Source organism: Dreissena polymorpha, chromosome 2 (genome assembly GCF_020536995.1).
Source record: "Dreissena polymorpha isolate Duluth1 chromosome 2, UMN_Dpol_1.0, whole genome shotgun sequence".
Lineage (NCBI taxonomy): Eukaryota > Metazoa > Mollusca > Bivalvia > Myida > Dreissenidae > Dreissena > Dreissena polymorpha.
In genome coordinates, this window is record NC_068356.1 from 33,447,141 (window position 1) to 33,473,787 (window position 26,647).

At 32.7% G+C, this 26,647-nt stretch overlaps 1 long non-coding RNA gene across 2 annotated transcripts; it reads left to right on the plus strand.

The window, feature by feature from the left end:
- Positions 1 to 6,209: 6,209 nt before the first annotated feature.
- Positions 6,210 to 23,633, plus strand: LOC127866527 (uncharacterized). 2 transcript variants are annotated; one of them, XR_008043025.1, is made up of 2 exons: positions 6,210 to 6,647; positions 22,864 to 23,633. It is a non-coding gene; the product is annotated as an uncharacterized LOC127866527 (long non-coding RNA). The 2 variants fall into 2 exon arrangements; XR_008043026.1 differs by lacking the exon at positions 6,210 to 6,647 and adding an exon at positions 9,581 to 9,878.
- Positions 23,634 to 26,647: the final 3,014 nt, after the last annotated feature.

The following is a 26,647-nucleotide window of genomic DNA, read 5'->3' on the forward strand; positions in this document are numbered from 1 at the left end:
AATAAGTTTTTACACATTTTATATTAATAAATAAATATTTGACAAGATCGTATATACCCGCTTTAATTGAGAGGTAAATAACAAAATTGTTAAGCCTTTGAAATAAAATTGTGACTCTTATTATCCACCATATCTGGATTTTTTAAAAGGATTTACGTTTTAGTTATGTTTAGAACTTTGTTTAGGAAATTTATCCAAAAAAGGCAGTTGAATAAAAACTCATTTGTTGTTTTATGACAATAATTTTCTGTGAAATGTTGCTAACTTGACCTTGTATATGTATATAGCTTTATATTTATTCAACTTAAGGTAGTTCATATCCTTCCTAACTTTAGATTGAGATTTTGTAAATGAGTGTAAAAATGTATTGGCTTTAAACCAAAATATGAATAAAGCGCAGAAATATTGAATGTCAAAAATGTGTTTATGTTATTCTTTCCGTCTTTATCTTTAAAATGATATATAGTTATACCATAATGTACCACATTGAATGAAGAAAAACCAAAGCGAAGTTTTAATGAATTTTATCCCTCCCATGAACCTTAAACAAAATATTTTATCCGGCGATTTTGAGTTAAATTTAATCTTTAAGTTTAAGCAACTGATCTGTAAAATTTAAAAAAAAATGAATTTCTTAAATTTACAAAAAGTCATATTTTCATTGATGCTACGATTTCTACTCGTGGGGCGTTTTATTATCTCCTCTTTAGACACCAAGTACTGCTTCTTTCTAGGAAACGGACTCGACAGTGTGCATATCTGCCGATAATACTCAAAGGAGCGGTTAGCAGTAAATATTTTTTTTAAATTTCATATTATTAAAAAATATATTTTTTAAAAATACTGCGTTTTATTTCGACCTAAATACAACGTTGCAGCAACGTTGGAAAAAACGTCGGGAAAACTTTCATAGACTTCATTGTGACAACCAAACTGCAACGTTTGAATGCAACCTAAATACAACGTTGCAGCAATGTTGGAAAAAAAACGTCGGGAAACTTTTATATACACCATTGTGACAACCAAACTGCAACGTTTGATGAAACGTCTAGGTAATGTTTTGTATGCAACGTTGTGGCAACGTTCGGTAATGGTTGCCGACTTTGCGACCTAAATATTACGTTGTCACAACGTTGCATGCAAAACATTACCCGGACGTCCGGGTAATGTTTTGCATGCAACGTTTTGGCAACGTTCGGTAATGGTTGCCGACGTTGCGACCTAAATATTACGTTGCAGCAACGTTCGCACTAACGTTTGATGTCCACTTGGCATATCATTTTTGGACCAAAATTAAGTCTTTGAAAGCTCGCAGGTCTAATCAGCTGCGAACATAAATTTTAGTTATTTTCGGAACACCATTGCGATACAGTTGGGTGGGCTGTCCAGTATAGAGAAAATAGTGATATTCATATACACTTTTGACAACTTTTAATACAACCCATTTTAATAACGGTCCACAGACATGTGCCTTTTGGATCACGGATGCCTGACACAAACTACACTTAGATACTAACAGGCTGTGTAATTTACAGGTTATCCACCGTTGGATTCGAAAAGCTGTATGGATAGATATTAGTTCGAATTTTATATTGTGTAACACAGTAGTCAGTGAGCAGATTTTACTTTCGGTTTCCAGACATACGTCTTCATTCTCCCAAACTCAATTAACAGTATGTCATCAAAGGGTTTTGTCCTTAAAGTAGGAATGTGCAATCAACGTTAATTTTGTCGAGCTTTTACTCGGATCAATGTCCCGTTTGTCGACGGAATAGATCATTAACTCAGATATATTACAGAAATTTCACGCGAAATCAGCTCAGAGATAATTTTGGTCCAGGTTACGATGCCTTACAGCACAAAACGCGGTGAATGTAATAAACTATTTTTGATGAGCCTCATTCTTCAAAGAGGAAAATTGGAAAGCTCTGTTTTACTGACATAAATGAGATAAAACCGCTCTCCGGATATTGCATATCTTGTTAAAGGTCTTAACAAAGGTTCGTTCGGCATTACAGATCGCCATAAAACAAAGCGGTACTTAATGCGAATGTCGTATCGGCCATGTTTCTGATGACCGACTGTGTTACATCTAAACGCCCTTCTAAGACGTGTATCATGTCCTAGTTTTGTATCACAATGTTATCTTATGTTAACAACTCTGTCCGACTTCAGGGGTGTTCAGCATCATTGTATCACCCTCTGCTTGTCTCTTAAGTAAATATTCACTCATTGCACCAATACGAAGTTATCGTATTTTACCAAACGTTACAACTGATAACATTATAACTTAATTTTTTTTTATATCTTCTACGGAATACAACAACGCAGTTCTTTTAACATAAGTTATATGAATGAAATACATGTTATTGCGAATTTGTTTGTGCTTTATTTACTTCATAGTAGTTGAAACATAAAATGACTTTGTATCATTATGAATTGGTACATGCGCAAAGAGCCAGTCTTTCTGGCACAATTTTTTAATGAAAGGAATTTGATCACTTAAAATATGACGTATTCCAACTATTCTTGTGAATTTGTAATACGATAATAACAATACATTGCATTTAAATGAAGTCCAATGTTTATCCACACGATTATTTATGACCATCAGCAAAATGGAAACAGATTGTCAATACATATTACATTTTTCGGTGAAATTGCCTATACGAGATAGTTATCATTATTCTTTATATTTGGCTTGCGTTGCTTTGGTATACTCACAGTGTATAGGCCAATTGTATCATCCCCGGATGTTGCTATGTGATCGCCTTTGCGTAACGGCAATATTTACATACCGCTGTTAATTGTGAAACAAGAAACCGTCGGAGACGGGTGATGCTCCCCAAAGGGTTTTTGTCACAATATTGCATTATATATTCAGATAAAAGGAAACGTCTTGATGGCACAGTAGTTGGGGGGGGGGACTAACATTTTTTATAGAAAATTTCAAAGGGCCATAACTCTGTGAAAAATCATCCGACCAAAACCCGATTATAATATGCACATTTCCTCTTGGTAGTAAAGTTTCCCATAAAGTTTTATTGCATTCTGGTCATTTGTTGCTGAGAAATAGCCCGGACAAGAATTGCACTATATGCACAGTTAATGGAAAATTTCAAAGGACCATGCCTCTGTAAAAAGTCATCCGACGAGAACCCGCTGATAATATGCACATCTCCTCTTGGTAGTGAAGCTTCCCATACAGTTTCATTGAATTCCGGTCATTAGTTGCTGAGAAATAACCCGGACAAAAATTGCACTATATGCACAGTTAATGGAAAATTTCGAAGGGCCATAACTCTGTGAAAAATCATCCGATCAACACCCACTGATAATTTTCACATCTCCTCTTGGTAGTGAAGCTTCCCATACTGTTTCATTGAATTCCGGTCATAAGTTGCTGAGAAATAGCCCGGACACAAATTGTGCACGGACGGACAGACAGACAGACGCACACACGGACAGACGAAGCGCCGACTATATGCTCCTCCAAAAATATTTTTTTGGGGAGAATTACAAATCAATGGATTAATAATGCAAAAAAGTAAGTAAACTCTGTACTTTAGATGTCGTAGAGAATTAAGTTTCCCTCGAGAACGTAAATCCGCTTCGAAGAAAATGTTGTTTATGAAAACATTGAAAATCACCGAAGAAAACTGGAAAACAGATGTTGCTCTATGCAAAAATATCCTTTTTTGTCTAAAATCTGTTTCGAACTATACATATTTGTGTTTGTTATATTTTGCAATTGAAGTCAAATAACTGTTATGATACATATAATATATTGGCATTTAAGAATATACTAAGATATTGATTAAAATACACAAGATGGTTTTTAAAATGACTGTATCATATATTGCAGTGATGCTGTATCATTTATTGCGATTACATTATATGCAGTCCTTTTCAATTATTGCGAAAAATCTATTCCGATTTTGCAGATTTTGTATCATTTATTGTGATTATACGATTTTTATATGTGTTGAATTGTAATATATTGATACAAATATGTTATAATAACACACAATATGCAAGAAAAAATGATACATTTAAGACGAATTTCATAAAATGCAGCAAATACAAATAAGCGCCCCGAGCCGATTGTGACGAAGATAATTCGTACATATAACAGTATCCAGATTAAGTTTGCAAATCCAGATTATTTGCAAACTTATTTTTTTATTTATTGAACAAATGTTATGAAATTTTGCATATTTGTAGGGGGCATGTTTGAAAAGTAGAGTTATTTGATGATAAAGTTGCCATCCCCCGTTGGATCCCAACGGAGTTTTGGTTCCCCCGTTAAGAATTGCAATTTTCCAACGGAAGATTTTTCCAGAAGGGAGAATTTTACCTATATTTTACAAAAAATGTAATTTAAATATTATGCTTTGTTTTCTGTTTCAATGTTTACAAATACACATGTTTAAGTTATAATTGTAAGAAATATGTACTTTAATAAGAAAATAAAGTGATTTTCTTCCCCCGTGGGGTTTTGACAGGGGATCCCGTGAAACTCCCATTTCCATTAAACTCCAACGGAGTTTTCACGGGGGACCCCGGCAAACTCCCATTTAAATTAAACCCCAATGTAAAATATAATTAAGATTGTTAACATAAATAGATCAATTCTCTAGCCATTATCATGTTTCGAACTCTAAAGTCATGTTCGCGAATATGAACATTGTTTTTAGGCTACACACAACCAACAACCACGACGACTCCACAATACAAGGTTTACAGTCAACTCGTACCTTAGTCAACTCGCACGGTAGTCAACTCGCACGTTGTTTGGTCAACTCGCACGGAAGTCAACTCGTACCTAAAATTCAACTCGCACGGTAGTGAAACTATTGATGTGTTGATGGGTTCTGAATGAGTTATTTATGCATAAACACAAATGAGAAATACTTTCAGAGTTTAGTTCAATACTTTTTATTGCAATATTTTCACAAAATAACACATTTTTTTTAACAAATTGTGTTTACACCAGGTTACATTATCGGCACATTATAACAGACAGTAAAAGTACTTTTTTAAAATATATTTTTTAAACTATTATTTTTATTAAAATATTTGAAACACACATTGTCAAAGCTTTATCATGTACACAAGTAGACATTCATCTATATACTTCTATTTTAATATTTATTTCAATATTTACATACAGTATCAAAGCTGTACAATATGTACACAAGTAGACATACATCTATATACTTTTATTTTAATATTTATTTCAATATTTACACACATTATCAAAGATTTACAATATGTACACTAATATTGTAATTTAATGAATAGGACATAAAGACTGATAGAACTATGAATTATTAAGAATTTAATATTTGTCATAAAACTATTAATGAAGATCCCGTTACCTATGGAAAACTTATTGCGCACACAATTATAAGTAAAAAACGTATAACAATAATGTTAACGTGAGTACAAATACGTATAGCTTAGTATCATATAAACCGAGTATATATGATTATCATACCTACATGTATTGAAACATTTTTGTACGCAAAGATTATTAATTTTACAATAATAATCAGTCATAATACAATTTTACAGAATCAAATGTGTATTTAATTAATAATTTAATAAAATTGCCCAGCATTATTAAAATTTGAACATGAGTTACAGTTCTACATTAATTAATTAAATATTAAATTGTAAAGCATGACAAATTACAATATTTATTTAAGTATTCCATACTACAGCCTTATTTCTAGGCAACCCCTATCAGTAATAGCCTTATCTACCCCTCGATTATCAGTACCCTCATCAGCTCTGAATGACTGACAGATTAGCTGTTTATTGTAATTTTAGGGGTGGGAAATAGGATATGGTGTTTTCAGGTATTGTTACTTTCTTGACTGATTAGGTGACATATGGTTTATTATTACAATTCCAAATTAACAATTAAAGTGATATTATGGGCATGTTTCACTGTTGAATTGAGCTGAACATAATTAACAGGTCAAAAGAGTTAGTTTAAATGTGGTTACTGACGAATTATCTGCAACTCATCTTGCTGCCAGTTGTTTATAAAAAGTATATATTATAATCGATATTTTACATGACTCACCCAGTCCTCTAATCCGAAATGATCCGTAAAACAAAATAGTGTATTTGTGTCGTATGAACGAATCTGCACTAAAACTAGATTTACAGTAGATTCACTTCGTAAATCGAATCTTGTATGTCGTCAGTTGTCAAAACGAAACTACGGTTGATATTCAAATGCATTATTTTTCTCTTTCCGGGATATTGTTGTAGTATGTTGATGCTGCATTAACAAATATAAGTGTATATGAAGTGAAAACACCAAAAATAAACAACGGTTGCGATACACTACATAGACATATACGCTCTTTAGTCGTACCGAGCACATATCAGTGAAAGGGGGAAAAATTACATATCTTTAGGGTATGGGTAACCTATGGTCTTTAAAAATCGATTAGGAATTTATAAAAGGTATTTCTTGTGTTAGGTTTAAGAAAGAATGTCTCAAAATATTGTAAAAAAAACAACATTGAAACTAGCGACAGCTCCCTTGCAAGGATATTTTGGATCTCCAAAAAGGAGGTTTTTGCGAAGATCAATATTTCACGCTGCAGAAACAGAACAGAACTTTAAAGGTAAATTGTGAAAAATCTAAAGACTTGTAGGTAAATAAGCACAGCACATGGTTGAAATTAATGAGTAATGTAGCCAAAACTAGAATTGCATTCTGTTTGAATGTACTTTGCATGCCATGAAATGGGTAAAATTTCTCAATTTTTCATTAAAAAGTAGGTGGGTGGGGGAAAGGGTGTCAGACAATTCACCCCCAAGACAATTCATCCCCTGGACAATTCACTCCAGAATTTGATTTCCTTGGACAAAACACCCCCAAGACAATTCACTGCCATATTTTTTATATGATATTGCATTGTCATTTGCTTTTGTCATATTTAAAAATAAGTTGTGAACAGATGTTTGGGGTTATAATTTTGACTTTGTAGCACAATTTTGATGTGAAGATAATAAATGTAGTATGTAAATGAAAGATGAAATAGTGTTTTTTGTCAAATGCAATCCAACCAATGTTATTTTCCTATAAACTGTGTTACAACATATAAAATTGAAACAAATTAAGTATTTTGTATTTATAATATTTGTGCATTGGATTTAAATAACAGTCTGCGAAATAAGCGCACGCCCGTTGGCCTGGGCGTGTAAATTATAGCTCGGGCCTATTAAAATTGCCATATTGTACGCCCGTCGGGCCAGTAGAAATTCCGTGTATCATTATTGTTTCATTTTTAAGTGTGATAAAAGTCATTATTTTGTGAGTACTTCGCGAAGATTTCCGACAGAACTTCGTTCAGCTTCGCCTAAAATACGAGATTTAAACGCGTTCCGATTGGTCCATACATTCAACGGTCCTTTTTGAGTCATAACACAGGCCACGTGGTGAACAATTTAGACTGGTTATTTACTAGTGGCACACGTCATGCTGATGTGTTTTTCTGCTGAAGTAAACTTATCGACGTACGCGGCTTGCATTTCCCGAATAAACATCGTTTTACTTTGTAACCTTGTTTGTGTGTTTATTTCCAAAGTTGAAAGTCCCTAGCTGGAGTGAAGCCTGGCAAGAAACTGCCCACTTCTGATCGTAAGTCAACAAATGACTATGAAAAATCACGGAAACGTGAATTTCAAGAAAAGTGGTAAAAAATCAGTGATGAAGGAGAAGCTACTTCTGTAAGACAGAGTTTAATAAGCTACGCTTAAAAACACAGCATAAGAAAAAAGTCAACATGTATGATAAAAGTATGCCATCTATGCCTTCACTTGTCAAGTAAACTTCTGGAAAATAACTATCAGGTTGCTTGTTTTACATGATATGGTTTCTGACTAAGAGGATCTCCAGGATTGCAGTGATGATTAGATGAACGAAGAAGTTGTTTATCACATGTTAAATACTTATAATTAATAAAGGACATAATTACATTGACTTGTTATATTGTGTTGCAATTGTTTTTGCAATAGGCTTTACAGTTAACATACCCTGGATACAATTTTACTTTTAATAGATTAACTGCTATTGAAAGATGAAACCCTTTATCAGGGTGTATATTTTAACAAATTTACTTTGGGCTAGTAATTTTGCTGCTGGGCTTCTTGTCTTTACCATTCCAGTAGCCCGAATGGCTAGTGGATAAAATGAACTATCGTGAAGACTGAAATAATATTATTAGGTTAACTGCTATTTTATTATTTGAGAACTTTGTCAAATATTGAAGTTGATTAATTAGTTTCATTTAATTCTTAGAATTTTACATTATGACAATTACTTATTTATTCATGTTAGATGGGATAATTAATTTAATAAAATATTATGGTTTAATTGATAAGAAAACCTTAATTAAAGAAAGGAAATTTAATCTGGTTGGAAGCGTGCTATTAATGGGTATTACAATCAAGCAACAACAACAACAACATAACCTTTATTAAGCTCAAATCACAAATATAGTGACACATGAGTATACAGTCAGGGCTCGAATTTAACTTTTTTTTCTACTTGCAAAAAATTGCGAGCAGCTTTAATACCAACTCGCAAAATCAAAAACATTCTCGCAAATTTTGATGGAAACATAAAAAACCCTTTGTTTTTAGTTTAGTTCTATTTAAACAAAATAAAAGTACTTAACATGTATACACATTTTATTTTTGCAACCATACAAAGATATCAGTTCCTTGTACCACAAGGGCCCACATTAGGTTGATTGACCATCTTCATCTATAACAAGTTTTAGTCTTATTTTAAGTTATTTTTTCCACTAATTCACTGTTTTCATAGAAGGATTTAAAATCTGTTTTTTCTAACTAAACGGTTAACTTTGCTTTATCTTTTGTATTATGTATATTTTGTGTTATTTCCGTCTGTGGGAATAAAGTGACAAGTTATTTTTCGCTTCAATGAACATGTGTGAATAGTCGACTGTTTCACTTCCTTTGTACCAATACCATCCGCGTGTCTGTATATACCAGTCTACATACAAGGTGCGCGCTTACGCATAAGGGTTCTTGGGCGTTCTATAAATTGACCTAAGATTTAGTGATCATGTGTCGAGCAGCATTATACCTACTCATTTCTTTTCACTATTTACTTGCAAAAATATACTAGTGGCTTAAAACTTGACTCGCATTCAGTATTTTTTACTCGCATTTTGCGAGTGTGCGAGTGTTAATTTCGAGCCCTGACAGTGACAATGCATCTTTTACAAAGAGTTATTAACAATTGTGACATGGTGTTAAACTTTACATAGAAAATAGAAAAGAGAAAGAGAAGTGGAGATGAAAAAAGATATGAGACATACATTTGAATTGAGTGGGGGAATGATGATGTTGTCCTGAGAAATAAACATTTTTTATTCCTTTGGCCTGAATAACCTGTTTGTTTACATGGATTACTGATGCAGACTATAGTTATGGTTTTTCCATTTGGTTCTATTTAAAACCTGGTGAATTTGATTGGTTAATTTATTTTTGTCTGCAGCGCTTCGCTGATCTGTGTGTTAACCCTGGAATTAGGTCAGAAATGTGCGTATTGTTTGTGTTTTCACTGTTTCCTCTGTAGAATAATCGTGGAGAGTGTTTCATTTATAGATCGCATATTAACTAAACTTTCAAAAGTGACGTATAGATTTACATTTTGTAGACCGAAATTGTCTGTTAATGTAATTCTACTTGGGATTAATTGGTGTGTTTAAATTAAGTAATGATCAAATGTGAAGTGACCCATTCACGTGACATTGACCGATGTTGTGTCAGGCCAGATTAACCATGCCCATGTTTGTCCTGTGTCAGTGACCATGTGATTCGTAAGTAAAGGACTTTATGTTATTGTTTCAGCAAGTAGCTTTATATAATCATGTACTAAATTGTGTCGATTTGACCTGCAGTAGTGAGATTGCATGACAAAAAGTACTTTACTGTACATGTATTTGTGAAGTTGTGTAAGTTTACACATGGCACATGAAATCAATGGTGAAAGGCATGGATGGGTGATGGAGAGGGGGGATGAGTAGAAGTGCTGCAATAAGTAATAAGTGTCAAGTGTCATTGATTAAAAAACATATTCCAGCAAGGTTAACAATAAGCTTGAGATACAAACATACATGTACATTGCATATAATTTGGCTAGTGGGATTAATTGGTGTGTTTAAAATATAAATCACAATTTGCTAACAACATTTATGAGTAAATCAGTAATTTCAAATTTGTGACATTGATATTTGTTGCCAGATTGAAAAAACATGCGTAAAAATATTTTAAACATGCGTAGTGAATGAAGTTAGGTATTCAACATGAACTATGATGTAGTAATACCAATATGTAAGATGATTAATTCATCTTATAAAATATTAATTGATTGATTGAGACGAAATGCAAAAAGTACTGCATTAGACATGATTTTGTTCTCTATATAAATAAATTTATCAACGTGTTAGCGTTTAAAGTAATATTTTTTGTGGATATGAATTAGTCTTAGGAGGTTTAATTGTTGAAATACATAAAAGATAACAAACATAATTTAACATATACACCAAGTTAAACTTATCAGCGGGTTAATGTTTGAAATAATACTTTTATGAATTTACATAATTTTTTTTAATCCTTTAAGGACCTTGTTGTCAACAATTCTTTAAATTTTAGCGTATTTGTTCTACAGTAGTAGTATTTTTTATAAACTTCCTTCTATGTTCATTAAAAAAGGGACATATAAGCATGTAGTGAAATTCATCCGCCACATCTCTGCATGTACAATGAGGGCATGTTCTCTCATTTATGTCTTGATTGGTCCATCTACCTGTCTCATTTGGGAAAAAGTGATTACCAGTTCTAAGTTTAATAAATAAAGATGATTCATATTTAGTTAGTGTGATTAAATATTTCTCTAATTCAATCTTATCCTTAAATATTGAATAGTTTAAGCCTTTTGTTGAGTTTTGAAGTGAGGTATGCCAGGTTTGCTGGTATTGATTAAGTAATATGCCCTTTATAGTGTACTTTATATTTTTATTTTGGATTTGATCTTGATTTAGCCATATGTAATTTCTGCCAGTTTGTGTGAAGATATTTTTTACATAATTTATCCATTTAGATTCAAAGTTAGGAAGGTTTGACATGTATTTATATATGAGATATGCTAATTTATCCGGTTTCCCAGTTATTAATCTATTCCAGTATGCAATCATTCTGCATTTTATAGTGAGATCTATGGGGTATCTTCCGAATTCTGCGTATATCATATAAAGTGGGGAGCTTTTTCTTAGATTGAAAATTTTTCTCAGAAATTCATTGTGTATTTTCTCTAGTAAATCAATGCTTTCATAGCCCCAAACCTCTGCTGAATATGTTAATATTGGCAGGATAGTGTTATCAAAAAGTTTTAATATCAGATATATTGGTAAATTAAGGTTATTTATTCTTGAATAGAGTAGGTGCATTGCTTTCCTTGCTTGTTGTGCAAGATGTTTCTTTGCAGTTAGGAAGCTACCAGATTTTGCTAAAAAAACACCTAGATATTTGTATGAGTTAACAATTTCTAGAGACGTGTTGTCTATTTTTAAAGAGAAGTTTCTATTTTGCCTTGATCCGAAAATAATTACTTTTGTTTTATCCTTATTTATATTTAACTTCCATGTTTTACAGTAATCAGCAAAGTCATTCAGACAGTTTTGTAGTGTTTGGGCATTTTCAGCAATTAAGACTGTGTCGTCTGCATATAATAGTACAATTATTTTGAGAAAAGTAGCAATATTGTTTTCTGGATTTGTAAGTTCTATACCATGGTGGCCTTTAGATTCTTAGTAATTCCCAAGGTCATTTAGGAAAAGGGAAAAGAGGATGGGCGATAAATTTTCTCCCTGACGCACGCCGCAGTTACATGAGAAAAATGGGGAGTTTTGAGTTCCATTAGAGTTACATGATGGTACATGATAAGCATTCACACACCTGACAAGGCTTTATCAAAGTGTCAACACAGATAAACAAAGACTTCAGTTACACACATTGACAAATAATTATGTTGGGCTGGGCAATTCTAAGACCTGGTATTGTATTAAAAAATTCCATTGTTGTTCACCTGATATTTTGATTATTATTTTTATTTAACTGCCTATAAACAAAAGTGTTTCATTAAAAAAATTATTATTTTTATTCTTATTATCCATTAAGTTGTTGGATTTTCTCTCATTGAAGGATTAGTGATAGAAGTTGTGTTTTGTAATGTTGTGTATTGAAACATATTTTAGTCTGCAATTATCAGTATTCATTTCAAAGCCAGTATCAAATTCACACCATTTTATGTTATAATTTTTTAAAATGCTACTTATACACGAATACCTCATGATTTATTAAATCTACTATAATACCACTAGTATGCTCCTCTTAAAAATGTTTTGAAATGTAATGTACTTTTTACAAAAATTGTACTCAATTCAAGTCCACTTAAATCATACAGTATGTTAACTCATTCCATACTACAGCCTTATCTCTAAGCAACCCCAATCAGTAATAGCCTTATCTACCATTAGATAATCAGTACCCTCATCAGCTCTAAATGCCTGACAGATTATCTGTTTATTGATACCTTTATGGGTGTGAAAAAGGTTGTTTTTTAGGTGTTGTTACTTTGTTGACTGATTATGTGACAAATATTTTATTATTATATTTCCCATTTAAAAATAAATATAGTAATTTTATAAAAATTTCGAAATCTTGCATAACTTATCAAATAAAACGATTAGATTATTTCCAAATAATGTATCCAATACCATTATTATTTATTCATACACTTTTTACAAATATAAACTGTTTTAATGAATAAAATCAATCTTAAATAAAACATAAACACATAATAAATTATTTAATGACATAAAAACAATAATAAGATATTGTTAATAAAACACCGTATTATGTGAATTGGGAATAAGACATCAATTTGGGATTAAATTGTGTTTTATCAAAAGTGCATAATATGCAGTTTTATATGTTGCATTTATCTAGTTTTACAAATTATAATTAAAACATATACTTGCATGTATAATAGCATCATTTAAATTGATTTTACTTCAAAACTTGATTTTTTATTAATTTAAACAAAAAATCCTCATGAAATGAAACTGTGTCCATGCCGCGCATGGACACGGTTTCAAAATACACTTTAAATGAAACAAATTCAATCACTGTTAATGAAAAAGTCATGGAAAATTTCTTATTAAGCTTAAATTATAGATAATGTATTACAAAAATATATGTAGATCATGAAATGAATAGTTTTGTTTGAGAAAATCACCAAAATGATGTCCATTCCCAGTTTGATGTCTTATTCCCAATTCACATAATACAGTGTTATAATAAAATATTGTTAATAACAAAAACAAACATCAATAGATAAAAAGCACAGTTATGTTTCAATTGCAAGTAATTTTATGAAAAAAAGAAAGAAATTCTGAGAACATCTTAATATGCTTTTATTAGAACTTCATAAAAATAAAAAAGAATACAAATAACTATCCTTAGAAAACAGATATTTGTAATTACTAAATTCTAAACAAACAGCAAAAGATCCAAAAAAATTGTCTAGGGAGCAGGGGTGAATTGTCTAGGGGGTGAATTGTCTCCTCGGGGTGAATTGTCTCGCTTCCGGGGGGAAGATCAAGGGCAATAGTTTCACAAGTGAAGAAGCTGGCCTTGTCTTTGGTTTTATTTTCAATGCATGTTGCCTTAGCGCTATGTTATGACACTGACACAAATAGGAGTTCTTGTGTCACTTTCTGTTTTGATGAAATGGATTTGACTGTTTGCTGCCTTTCGGAACTTGAAATTTGGGCAAAAATATATCCCCTTCCCCCTTAACCCTTTGCATGCTGGGAAATTTGTCGTCTGCTAAAATGTCGTCTGCTGAATTTCTAAAATTAGCATTTTCTTTGATTTTTTTCAAAGAATACTATCAGAATAGCAAACAGTTTGGATCCTGATGAGACACCACGTTTTGCATAGGCCTTTAAAATTCGGTTCCCGCACTGAAAGGGTTAATGAATGTTATCCACTTTTAAAATGCCCAGAATGGAAATCGAATACTGGTTGCTGGTGTGACTGCACCAAATTGGCCTTTATTATCAGGCGATCAATTACTTGAAAATGAAAATCTACGGTGGAAACTTTTTCGCAGTATAATTATTATTAATATTTATTATTGTTACAGTTACATGTAAGTTGTGTCAATACCATCAGTGAATTCGTAGAAATATGGGATATTACGTAACCAAATGCATTGATGGTGTGTACATCACAATTTCAGCAAGAAAAGATTTTTCAGATACCAAATAGACAATTTTATGTGTTAAGTTTCTTTTTGATAAATTAATGCAGTTGTTTTTTACTAACAATATAATATCACCACTATTGAATGCCCATAATCTATGAGCTGTTAGTTTGTTAGTTTCCATTTTTATTTAATGTCATTTATTAATATAAAAAATCCAAATAGTGCCTTATGCCCTCTTAAATACATGCATCCAGTCTTATCTTATTTTGTCACCTTAGACCCCTAGAGAGCACAGTCACCCACGGTTTATTAGATTACCGGTACAATCAGTAACACAGTAACTGATAAGCTGAAGGACACACTCCACACAAATATCTTATTATCTCCAGGTCAAACAATCTTGAGATTTGAGGGTTTTTTATTAATTTTAAATGAATACGAAATAAGTTGTTTTTTTATTGAGGAAAACAAGTATTATAATAATTGTTTTAAACAATGTGTTGGCATGGTAAATCTATCAGTTGTATTTGATTTAATTATTGAGAACAATGGGCTATTGAATCTGCAGATTAATTTCACAAAGACAATATTATCAGTTTTAAATACATAGTTTTATTTGTTTGTAATATTACTGGCAATCTTCTTAGTTTTTTACTACAAATCCTTACTTTTTGTTTATCCCTTTACCCCTTAGATACTAAGTAGTATTTTGACGCATTTGTAGTCACTTAGAAAGTTATATTTAATTCAAGACCTTTCTTACTAGATCCAAGTTTTAAAGGCTTCATTTCCAACCCTTAGATACTGATGAGCAGCAAACAGCATAAAACCTGAACAGTCTGCGTTTTATTCACAGGCTGTTCTGAAGTTATACTGTTTGCACATAGCCACTTCCACTTTGCTTTTGTGTGGGAAAGGGTTAAACAAGTGTTATATTTTTATGCTGCCCGAAATAAAATTTTGGCGGAGCATATAGTGGCCAGTTTGTCCTTCCTTCCTTCCTTACTTCTTTCCGTCACACTTTTGTTACGGTTTCTCATAGCGCCTTCAACACTTTACCGATCTCTTTCATATTTGGCATGTAGGTACCTTGCATGGACCTCTACCTTTTGATGAGGTTTGAGGTCACTGGGTTCAAGGTCAAGGTCACCGAGGCTAATAATAGATTTTCTGTCACGCTTTTGTTACAGTTTCTCATAGGGCCTTCACTACTTTACGGATCTCTTTCATATTTGGCATGTCTAAGGTACCTTGCATGGACCTCTACCTTTTGATGTGGTTTGAGGTCACTGGGTTCAAGGTCAAGGTCACAGAGGCCTAATAATAGATTTTCTGTCACGCTTTTGTTACAGTTTCTTATAGGGCCTTCACTACTTTACTGATCTCTTTCATATTTGGCATGTAGGTACCTTGCATGGACCTTTACCTTTTGATGAGGTTTGAGGCCACTGGGTTCAAGGTCAAGGTCACCGAGGCTAATAATAGATTTTCCGTCACGCTTTTGTTACAGTTTCTCATAGGGCCATCCGCCTTAACTACTTTACCGATCTCTTTCATATTTGGCATGTAGGTACCTTGCATGGACCTCTACCTTTTGATGAGTTTTTAGGTCACTGGGGTAAATGTCAAGGTCACCGAGGCTAATTATATATTTTTCCGTCACACTTTTGTTACAGTTTTTCATAGCGCCTTCAATATTTTACTGATCTCTTACATATTTGGCATGTAGGTACCTTACATATATAGACCTACCTTTTGATGACGTTTGATGTAATTTGGGGTCAAGGTCACCGAGGCTAATAATAGATTTTAGGTGGTTATTAACATAGATTGACAAAGCGCATCATCGGGGAGCATCCATCGTTTTCAACGATACTTGTTGTTAGGAGTTTACTAAGGTGTAATAATGCTTGGGTCAAAAATGATTGAAAAAGTACCAAACAAATATTTGTGCAAATGGGGTGTCACTGGGCCAATTGTTGTACTGCTCATTTGACACTTTACAGTAAAACTTGTTGTTCAATGTCATAAGTTGGCAGTCATTAAGTCCAGCCCAAAAAAGGGACCTTTTACACATTTCAATATTCAGACTCATAATTTAAGATTCAATGTGACAGACTTTCAATTGATTTAAGGGCTTCTAAATGCTCACACCTCACATCAAAGATGATAAATAGTCTCTGGAAAAAACACAATGGGATTTCAATCGGGCAACATTCATTTTAATTTGTTCCCAGCATTTCATAAGCACTTTTTATATTGATCATTAAATTGTTCATCATAATCCATAAATAAACATTTAAAATGTATTTACAATTTCTTTTGAACATTCTGAGAATCTCCAAATGCTTTGTGACACTATTTCCAATATTCTATCAGAAATTGTGTTTTTGTTTTGTCTCTTTTTAATTCACTCTAGGGTGTGATGAAGATACAAAAAAGTATGTCAAGGGAAGCTCTGATTTTCTCATTAATTATTTCAAGATAAAAGAGTTGTACATTTCATGCAAATTAAATATGCTTCAAAACATGAAGGGTATTGCACATGCTTGATAATAGTTTCTTTGTGTCTCAATCACTGAAGCACAAGCTGCTATCTACTGTTGTGCAAATCTCAAATTTTAAATCTAACTTTCATTTTTACCTGAAGTATTTAGTACAAATACCATTTCATAATTATTTGATGAGTTGATAAAACTTTTTACCTGAGAAATGGGGTTATATTTTCAATAAGTTGCCAGTAGCAGACATGGGGTAATCATAATTGTTAATCTGTTATCATCATGATTATTAATTGATTACTTTTTTCATTAATCATGGATTGATCATTAATTATAGCTTTTGTTTTACTTAAATAATAATTTTATAGATTACCACTACAAGAGGTCATTACTCATTATTATTTTATGATTATGATTACTTTTGACCAAAAAGCAGATTCAATTTCAACTCATGAAGACAAATGACACATTAACAACATCAGATACTTGCCAACTTATCATGTAGTTAATTACTCAAGTGGTGTAGATCTCTGATAGCTCTCGGTCCAAGGGGTATTTCAAGGGATTAAGTCTGAACAATAGTTCTTATTTGGAACTTGCCTACAACTGGTTTTTCGGCTAATTTACATGAGTTACAAATAAAATTGACCTAGATCCACGGGAATGCGTATTGTTATTCCCCCTACAGGTGAAAATGGAGGGGACTTATGGTTTTTGCTCTGTCTGTCAGTCACACTTTTCTGGATCCTGTGATAACTTTAAAAGTTCTTCATATTTTTTCATGAAACTTGAAAATATGGATAGATGGCAATATGGAGATTATGCACGTCATTTCATTTTGTTCCTACGTCAAGAATTCTGGTTTCTATGGCAACAAATAGATTAGAAATATTGCTGAAAATAGTGGATCCTGCGATAATTTTAAAAGTTCTACATATTTTTTCATGAAACTTGAAACATGGATAGAAGGCAACATGGAGATTATGCATGTCAATTCATTGTGTTCCAATGTCAATAATTCTGATTGGTATGGCAACAAATAGACTAGAAATATTGCTGAAAATGGTGGAGTTTCATCGGTATTGGACTTATATTGCTTGGAAATAGTCTTGTTCAAACTAAGCAAGTACGGTACCAGAATATTCATGTGACACTAGGGTCATAATGGTAAAAAGTTTATTGTACCTAACGATTAGTGGAGTTCCGAATACAGTCTATTGCATTGATGATCTGCATTTATGCAAAAAATAAGTGTTGGAGCTTAATTAGGTGTGGGAACAGTTAAGTAATCAGTCAAATAATTGATTTCATGAGAATTTTAGTGAACCATGTTAACCCATGTATACAAGTTACATTTTGAAAAAGCAATTCATGCAACTTCTGCACCAGTGGAGAGACTCTGGCATTTTCTTTCCTTTCTGATAGAAGTTGAATGAGTGACCGCACTTTTCAAATGCCCATGAACATCAAATGCAATAATCGTGCAGTACTATGCATCTTTCTTTTTTGTGCAAGTTAATAGGATAAGAATTAAGGGTGTCACGGTACTGTGTGGGACGGTATATGGTAATAGTCTCCTCTCAGTACAGTGCATGATACGCCTTCGAGTGCGTATGGTACGGTACAGCATTTTTCATATGCGCCAACGCGCCAAGTAAACTTTTAATGTTTGGATGTTGTAACAATACGCGGCAAGAAAGATTCCATTGGCGCAATCAATAAAATATGTGGCACAGTAATTGGATCAATGTTAACGGAAATTCTCCCAATATCATCTCATATCACATTTTTAAATGACAAATTTTGTAATCATGAATTTAAAATAAAATTACATTTTTTACAAATTAAAGAAATGAATGTATGTAGAGGTCTTTAAATAAAATTGAAAAAATGGTTTAAAATGGTTTGTATGTTGTTTCCATCTGACAATACGTATCCCGGTACATATTGTATTGTACACACTGTACCGCGATACGTATAGTAATGAAGGGGAGCGTATCGTGACACCCGTAATAAGAATAGGATTTTTTTTTATAGATGAACAGTGGTTGATAAAGGGTCTAGAAGCCCAAATATTATTAAATGGATGAATTAATACATCTGTAATCAATTTGATCACTTTGGTTGAGATTACCAATTAATAATATATCAATGAAAAAAAACATTAATCATGTTAAAAAATAAGTTAAAATCATTAATTTCATTGATTTTTTTTCGTGTAATTGACCACATGTCTGCCCAGTTGCAACTGAAAGTAACATTCTTTTGTGACATAGACATTTTGCTTCACCTCATTATAAGAGCTATCACACTGCAGTTTATAAATTAACTGATAAGATAAGCTATTGGGGGACATCACCGACCCCAGTAGACAGATTATCTCCAGAGCCAATTAAATATGCAGGTTTTGTTTTTTGCTATAATTAGCACATGCTTAACAGTTACATGTATATGTTTCAATTGTACTTTCTCGTGGAAGCTGTCTAAGCCAGCTTTTCACCTTACCTGACCTTTGTAAGACAGACTGTCCAATAAAATTTCCTGCGGCTAGACACAAATAAAGACACTTCATTTATTTCATTGGCTGATTTGAGCGATATATATATATGGTATGTCAATAAAAGATTCTGATTGTGTTTTCAACAATATCATGAAAATATTATTTTTGATTATTTCACCATATTGACGTTGCCAAATGTGTGGGGAATGCTTGCACAAAAATAATAATGTTATAATATATTATACATTTTGGGAAGTAATTTAAGTATTTCTTTGCATCAATAGAAAATAACATAAAATAATGACCACTTAAACATTAAAATTATTGTAATCCGAACAAGATGTAGCCCCCCCATCCCTAGCAATTGCTGTGATACAAGATTTTTTTTTAAAGCATACCCATTTGTATACGACAACATTGAGAATGTGGTCCCATTTCAATACAAGAAGTTTTATAAACTGGACCCATTTAAATACTAGAATTTGATAAAGTGGACACATTTCATACTTGAATTTTAATTTCTGTCATATCAATACAGTATACTTATTGAATTTGCTATTATATCTTTCCCGCTACTGAAATTTACTTTTTGATACCCATTTATATGGTGTGCGGTAAAAATGCCATAGGTAAAAATGCCAGAGGTAAAAATGCCAGCGTTAAAAATGCCAGAGGTAAATTGGTAAAAATGCCACAGGTAAAAATGCCATAGGTAAAAATGCCAGACGTTATATAGTAAAACAGATTTTTGAGCAATATTTTTTTAAGGATATTGAGTATTGTACGGAAACATTTTTTTTTTTAATTGAACATGTTGTTAATGGTTGGGAATTTGTGTTTCTTTGATGAATCGGTCATTAAAGAAAACTTGTTAAATTCATTGTAAAAGTATATTGAGTATTGTACGGATACATTTTTTTAATTAAACATGTTGTTTGAGAATAATGTGTCAGTAATACATGTTATTTTATATTGTATTCTAAAGATTCACATGCTTTTTTTAAGAAATGAAAGATTCAAATGTGTCTTATTCATATTGTTTCTGTGTTTTAAATGTGTCTTATTTATATGTGACTACGTGCTTATTTTTTGAAGAAATGAAAGATTCATATGTGTCATATTTGTATTTTATCCATGTCTTAAATGTGTCTTATTTAAGACTACATGCTATACGGCCAGTGCGATGCAATAGATCTTATTTCTTAATCTCCACTTTCACACTTAGCGCTGTCTTTAATAAGGCTACCTCTATTTCAAGGACAGATTACTGAAAACTAAATAAAAAGTACAACGGTGATGTTGATCCATGTTGATGTTGATTCTAGCTAGATCATATTTAAGTAAATAATATTAGTTCGGAATTATACAATTGCGTATGCTATGCTTAGAATATATAGACATTTATTAACATTTATTAACTGTACTGATATCCACATCAAATAATGATTTTACCTGTATTATTTGCCATTGAACGCATATTTAAAATAATAATGGTAAATAAAACGGACGCTTGCAATAATTGTCATTAACTTTTTCAAACGGTATAAATATAAGACAATGGTAGAGCGTTTACTATTTATTGAAGTTTTTTTAAGGTACACAACAATTTAGCAATAAATGAAATCAGTTATTTTGGCAGTAAATCCAATTTTTCCAGTACAGTAGCCAGGTGCCTGTGTATTGAGCTAATAAGATAGTGATCAACACAGCAGGTTGCTAATACACAGTGTAGACTTCCCCTGACTTTGATTCGAGCACAATAAATCCCAATATTATAAAATTAACAGAACAGAACAGCGAGTTTATTTGCGACATAAGCATATACAGCTAAACATCAAACTACCATAATAATAAATACACAATACACATGCATCAAAATAACACCAAAAATATGTTTATGCATTTTGTACAAATATACGACTTGTGAGAATGTATGATGTAAGAGAAAGCTCTTTCTGTTTTAACAAAGTTAAGTGAATTTTTAAAATCCACAATTGATAAAGAAAAAAATACAGTTAGATGTTATGTACAAAATTTTAGTTGTGGGGGGAAAATTTACTCTCTAAAAAATCTTTATATTATCTGCTCTAAGTTTAAATGCTGTAATTAGCAAGACGTATCAATACATGCCTCATTTAATAATCAATCTATAATATATTATGCATTTATATATAAGCAAATTTCTGATTTCAATAGTTTTATGGTTTCCCATATTTATGCCCCCTTCAAAGAAGAGGGGGTAGATTTTTTGTACATGTCGGTCAGTCCGTCCGTCCACCGAATGGTGATGTATATCATTTGATGTATATCAAAGTTATAATGGCAGACACAGTATGGTGCCAGATAAGAGATTAGCCCTCCCCAATTAAATCAACTTTTTATAATAATTTAAACATTTATAATTTGACTTCATTCTCATTCACAATCTTACTTTGTGTAAATTAGTATAAATAATGGTTTGTTTATTTTGTGTAGTTAAAATCATCGAAGAATGTGCTTAATTAAAAAAGTGCTTCAGTTTTATAAGTAAAGGAAAGTTTTATTAAATTGATCATTTAATATATGATTTAATTTATAAATTTAGTTTTGAAACAAGAGTCATTTAATAATTAAGATAAGAATTTAATTAATAATTTAATTTTAATCCATTGATCAAGGAATATTAAATCTAAGAATTTAATTTAAAACAGGTGCTTGTTGATCAATTTATAATACAGGAAGATAATTTAATAAGGTGTCTTAGCTCAGGTAATATTAAATACCACACAATACCTGGAAATAAGACAGCATTTTGTCTTATTACCAGTTATTGTGTGGTGTAAATGGTGGATTGGTTGTTTATTGTCTTTCTGTGTTCATTTGCTGAAATATGACAATGAATTTATAAAAATGAAGCTCATTCTATTACAAGAAAAGGAATTTTGTATAATGGAAGAGTTTTTAAGTTACAATATTCATGTAACACACATAAATCCTATTTTAAAGGTAACTGGCCGTCAACTGCAGTAGTCTGTTATATCTTATGGAGAAATTGCCATTATTACATTATGCAGTAACAAGTCAACTAAACAGCCTGAATGTTGTTGGGTTAAAATGGTTAAAATGCTGATAGAAAGAAAAAGAATTCACATATGAAACATTATAAATTGCATGCTTATGTGCCTTCTTTATAAATTCCATGAGGCCTTTATATTTTATGCCCCCGGTAGGGTGGCATATAGCAGTTGAACTGTCAGTATGTCAGTCTGTCCGTCCGTCCGAAAAAAAAATTAACGTTGGCCATAACTTTTGCAATATTGAAGATAGCAACTTGATATTTGGCATGCATGTGTATCTCATGAATCCGCACATTTTGAGTGGTGGAAGTTCAAGGTCAAGGTCATTCTTCAAGGTCAAAGGTCAAATTGCGGCGCAGTAGGGGGCATTGTGTTTCTGATGAACACATCTCTTGTTTTATCTAAATTTAGAATAGCATATAATACATTTCATATTATTTGGTGTTCATCTGATATGCTCATTTGTAATTTCAGTTTGGCCATGCCCAGGAGGGAGTGACTGAGTTATGGGGTGCAGAAGAAGCACAAGCCATCTCGACATGATGAATCATCCCCAACAGCGCTTGAGGATGGTTTCCTGCTCAATGAGGATGAATCCATAACTGAGAACTGAGGATGATACTTCTCTCAACACTGCATTGTATGAAGACAAAGCAACTCAGTGTGGTTAGTCATCGTCAACAACAGAACCAGACTCAGCTGACGTTGGAGACTGTCAAGTTGAGATCACTGTGCCTATCAGGATTGAGTGTTACATACTGAACGAAGTGATCCAAAGCAATTTATTGTCAATACGCACGCTAGAGACCTGGACATTCGCTTTTTTACATTCAGATCAAAGCATGGCAAAACATATTTAAGGATGAAAGTATGTGTTAATGAAGCAGGACACACTACTGAACATGTTCATGGTTAGGAAGTTGCCCAGAACCATTTTTTGTGGGAACAAATTTCTAGTGATTATCTTTTTGCCCTTTAGCTCACCTGAGCACAATGTGCTAATGGTGAGCTTTTTTGATCGCCTTTTGGCAGTCGTGGAGTGCGTGTTGTGTGGCGTCAACATTTGCCTTGTAAACAATCTTGAGGCCACATTAATTGTCCAAACTTCATGAAATTTGGTCAGAACATTTTTCCAAATGAAATCTTGGACAAGTTAAAAAATTGTTCCGGTTTATTGTCCGTCATCATGAAACTTGGTCAGAAGATTTGTCAAAATGATATCTTGGGCAAGTTCAAAAATGGTTCCGGTTGGTTCAAAAACATGGGCACCAGGGGGTGGGGCATTTTTCCTTATATGTCTATATATAGCTATAGAAAAACCTGGTATCCGGACAATTGCTCCTACAGACAATCGCTCCTACGCTAAATTTGACAGGGCGGACGGTCGCTCCTACGGTGTTTTGACAGGGCGGACAGTCGCTCCTATGATGTTTTGACAGGGCGGACAGTCGCTCCTACGATGTTTTGACAGGGCGGACAGTCGCTCCTACATTATTTTGCCAACCCGGACAATCACTCCTAAATTATTTTGTCAACCCGGACAGTCGCTCCTACATTATTTTGACTCCACGGCAAAATGTAGTGTACGCCGATCAAAGGCTAACACCTATGATTAACCGACAATTAAAATTGCCAACTTGTGTCGAAAAATGCGAAATAAGCCAGATATTTAAATTTGAAATCGAAAATGTCTGTACATTTGAATTCGCCGGCATGTTGCATTTCATGAATTTTGTATTCAATGTATAATTGTTCTTGTCTATTTTGTGTTATTGTAACATATACATATAACATTTTATCAATATATTACAATTCAACACATACAAAAATCGTTCAGTATTTTAATAATCATAGAAATACCGATTAAGAAATTGTTCAGTGTCATATCAATCAATGGGTCAAATGTGAAAACAATGACCTAGCCAATTGTTTACTAACCTTAATTCACTTTAAAGGGATCTTTTGACGGTTTGGTAAATTGACAAAATTGAGAAAAGTTGTTTCAGATTCGCAAATTTTCGGTTTAGTTATGATATTTGTGAGGAAACAGTATTACTGAACATTTGCCATGGTCTAATATAGTCATTATATGCATCTTTTGACGATTTAAAAACCTAAAAATTATTAAGCGTTGCAACGCGAAGCGATTGAATAATTTGGAAAGTTCTAGTGATGTCGTTTAAATTTGTGAAACTACGATGATATAAGGTATAAAATACGCATCTTATGTATCCTTGGCAGGATAGCTCAGTTGGCTAATGCGTTTTTACTTAGAGTCCTGCTGCGGGCTACTTTTGTTTTCCTTTTTTAAATTTTATTTTTGATTTTTTACTGGAGCTTTTAAAATTTAATGTTTACATTTATCAATATAAAGCATTTAATGACAAACTTCAAAACATGCCAAAATCTGTGAAAAGGCCCCTTTAATGTGACGCCATTCTGTAATCTTTATGCACGGTTTGCACATCATAGGTGTCAAAGTGGTCATTATCAATTGATACTACCATTTTTGTTATAGCAATTATTGATTTAATGCGGTTTTTATGTTTATTCCATTCGCAAAATGGCACTTATTCCAATAAATGTAATATCGGAACGAATGTACCCGATAGGAATAATGTAGGAACCATTGTCCAAAGTGCCCTTATAACTACCTTATATTTACAGAATCGACAAACTGTAACATAGTTTGTCAGTAAGTAAATTAATTAATTAAAATCAAATTGATCGGCTCATGTTAAATTGGCTTTCTGTTAACAGGTTGGCAATTTTAATTGTTGGTTAATTAAAGGTGTAAGCCTTTGATCAGCGAATAATATGTTTTGCCGTGGAGTCAAAAATAATGTAGGAGCGATTGTCCGGGTTGACAAAATAATGTAGGAGTAATTGTCCGGGTTGGCAAAATAATGTAGGAGCGACTGTCCGCCCTGTCAAAACATCGTAGGAGCGACTTTCCGCCCTGTCAAAACATCGTAGGAGCGACTGTCCGCCCTGTCAAAACATCGTAGGAGCGACTGTCCGCCTTGTCAAATTTAGCGTAGGAGCGATTGTCCGTAGGAGCGATTGTCCGGGATTCGAAAAACCTTTTTAACACTCTATAGAGTGTCCCAATGATATCATGAAAAACATGGCCACCAAGGGGCGGGGCTTTTTTCCTTACATGACTATGGTAAAAACATGTTAACACTCTCAGTCGCATTTATAGTCCAATCTCCATGATGAAAAATTCTTATGTGATTATGAATTTTCTGCCCCATACGATAATGGCTCTTATGCTTACATGTTTGTTGCCTGCATCTCTGCAGAATATTAGCTGTTTTCTCCCGATATGTTATTAATTTTTGTAATATCAACAACTTGCTTAATACGTGTACTAAATTGCTTATTTTTTTATGCCAGGTGTATTGATATGTGTTTATGAATGATGAAGTTTTGATGAAATATCATTAAATTGTAAAAACTTTGTTCATGCATTCTTTTATTGCACAGACTAAAATTGTTACTACAGAGGTTTACCTAGAGACTGTATCACATAAATGGTTGCATAAGCTCCTCTGTAGAAGCCGGAACACATTTCATTTAGTTTATCATTATGTACATAAGGGGGCTTACTTTTAACGTTTTGATTGTGCTTTTTAACAACACATGGAATCCATATGTTCTTTTCATTAACTTTTTGCATTCTGGGCACTCATACACAACGGACTGATTAATGTCCTCAACAAATTCACTATCACAATGTTCATCCTCGTCATCCCATGACACAAAATCCGCCTAAGACATGTTGAAGAAAAACAGAAAAGTCACTTAATAACTTGATCGATATGCTAAATATCGGAGAATGGCACAGTATACAGGTCTGAAGATTTCTATACATATACTCTAGGTTGTAATGTTATTTATTATTGGTAAAATTGTGCATTGAATTGAGCGGTAATTTAAGAGAGCAAAGAACACAAACAGCATATTAGAGCAGACCAAGAACAGATTCTCTCCATAAGAAGAAAAACTTGTTCAGAGCTTTATTCAAATTATACTACAGGTAAATGGCATTCGGATTATTCAAATTTGAAAAATGCAATTAAAATGAAAAACAAAAACCTAATTAAAACAACCTATTATTAGTTGTTTGTCGTAAGATTCTTATCGCTCCTTTATCTCATTACAAAGGCCATCTTTATATACCGGTAAGCATTGTTTTTTTTTCAAACTGGAGCCAGATAAAATCGCTTAATAAAACAATGCGGCATGTGATTTA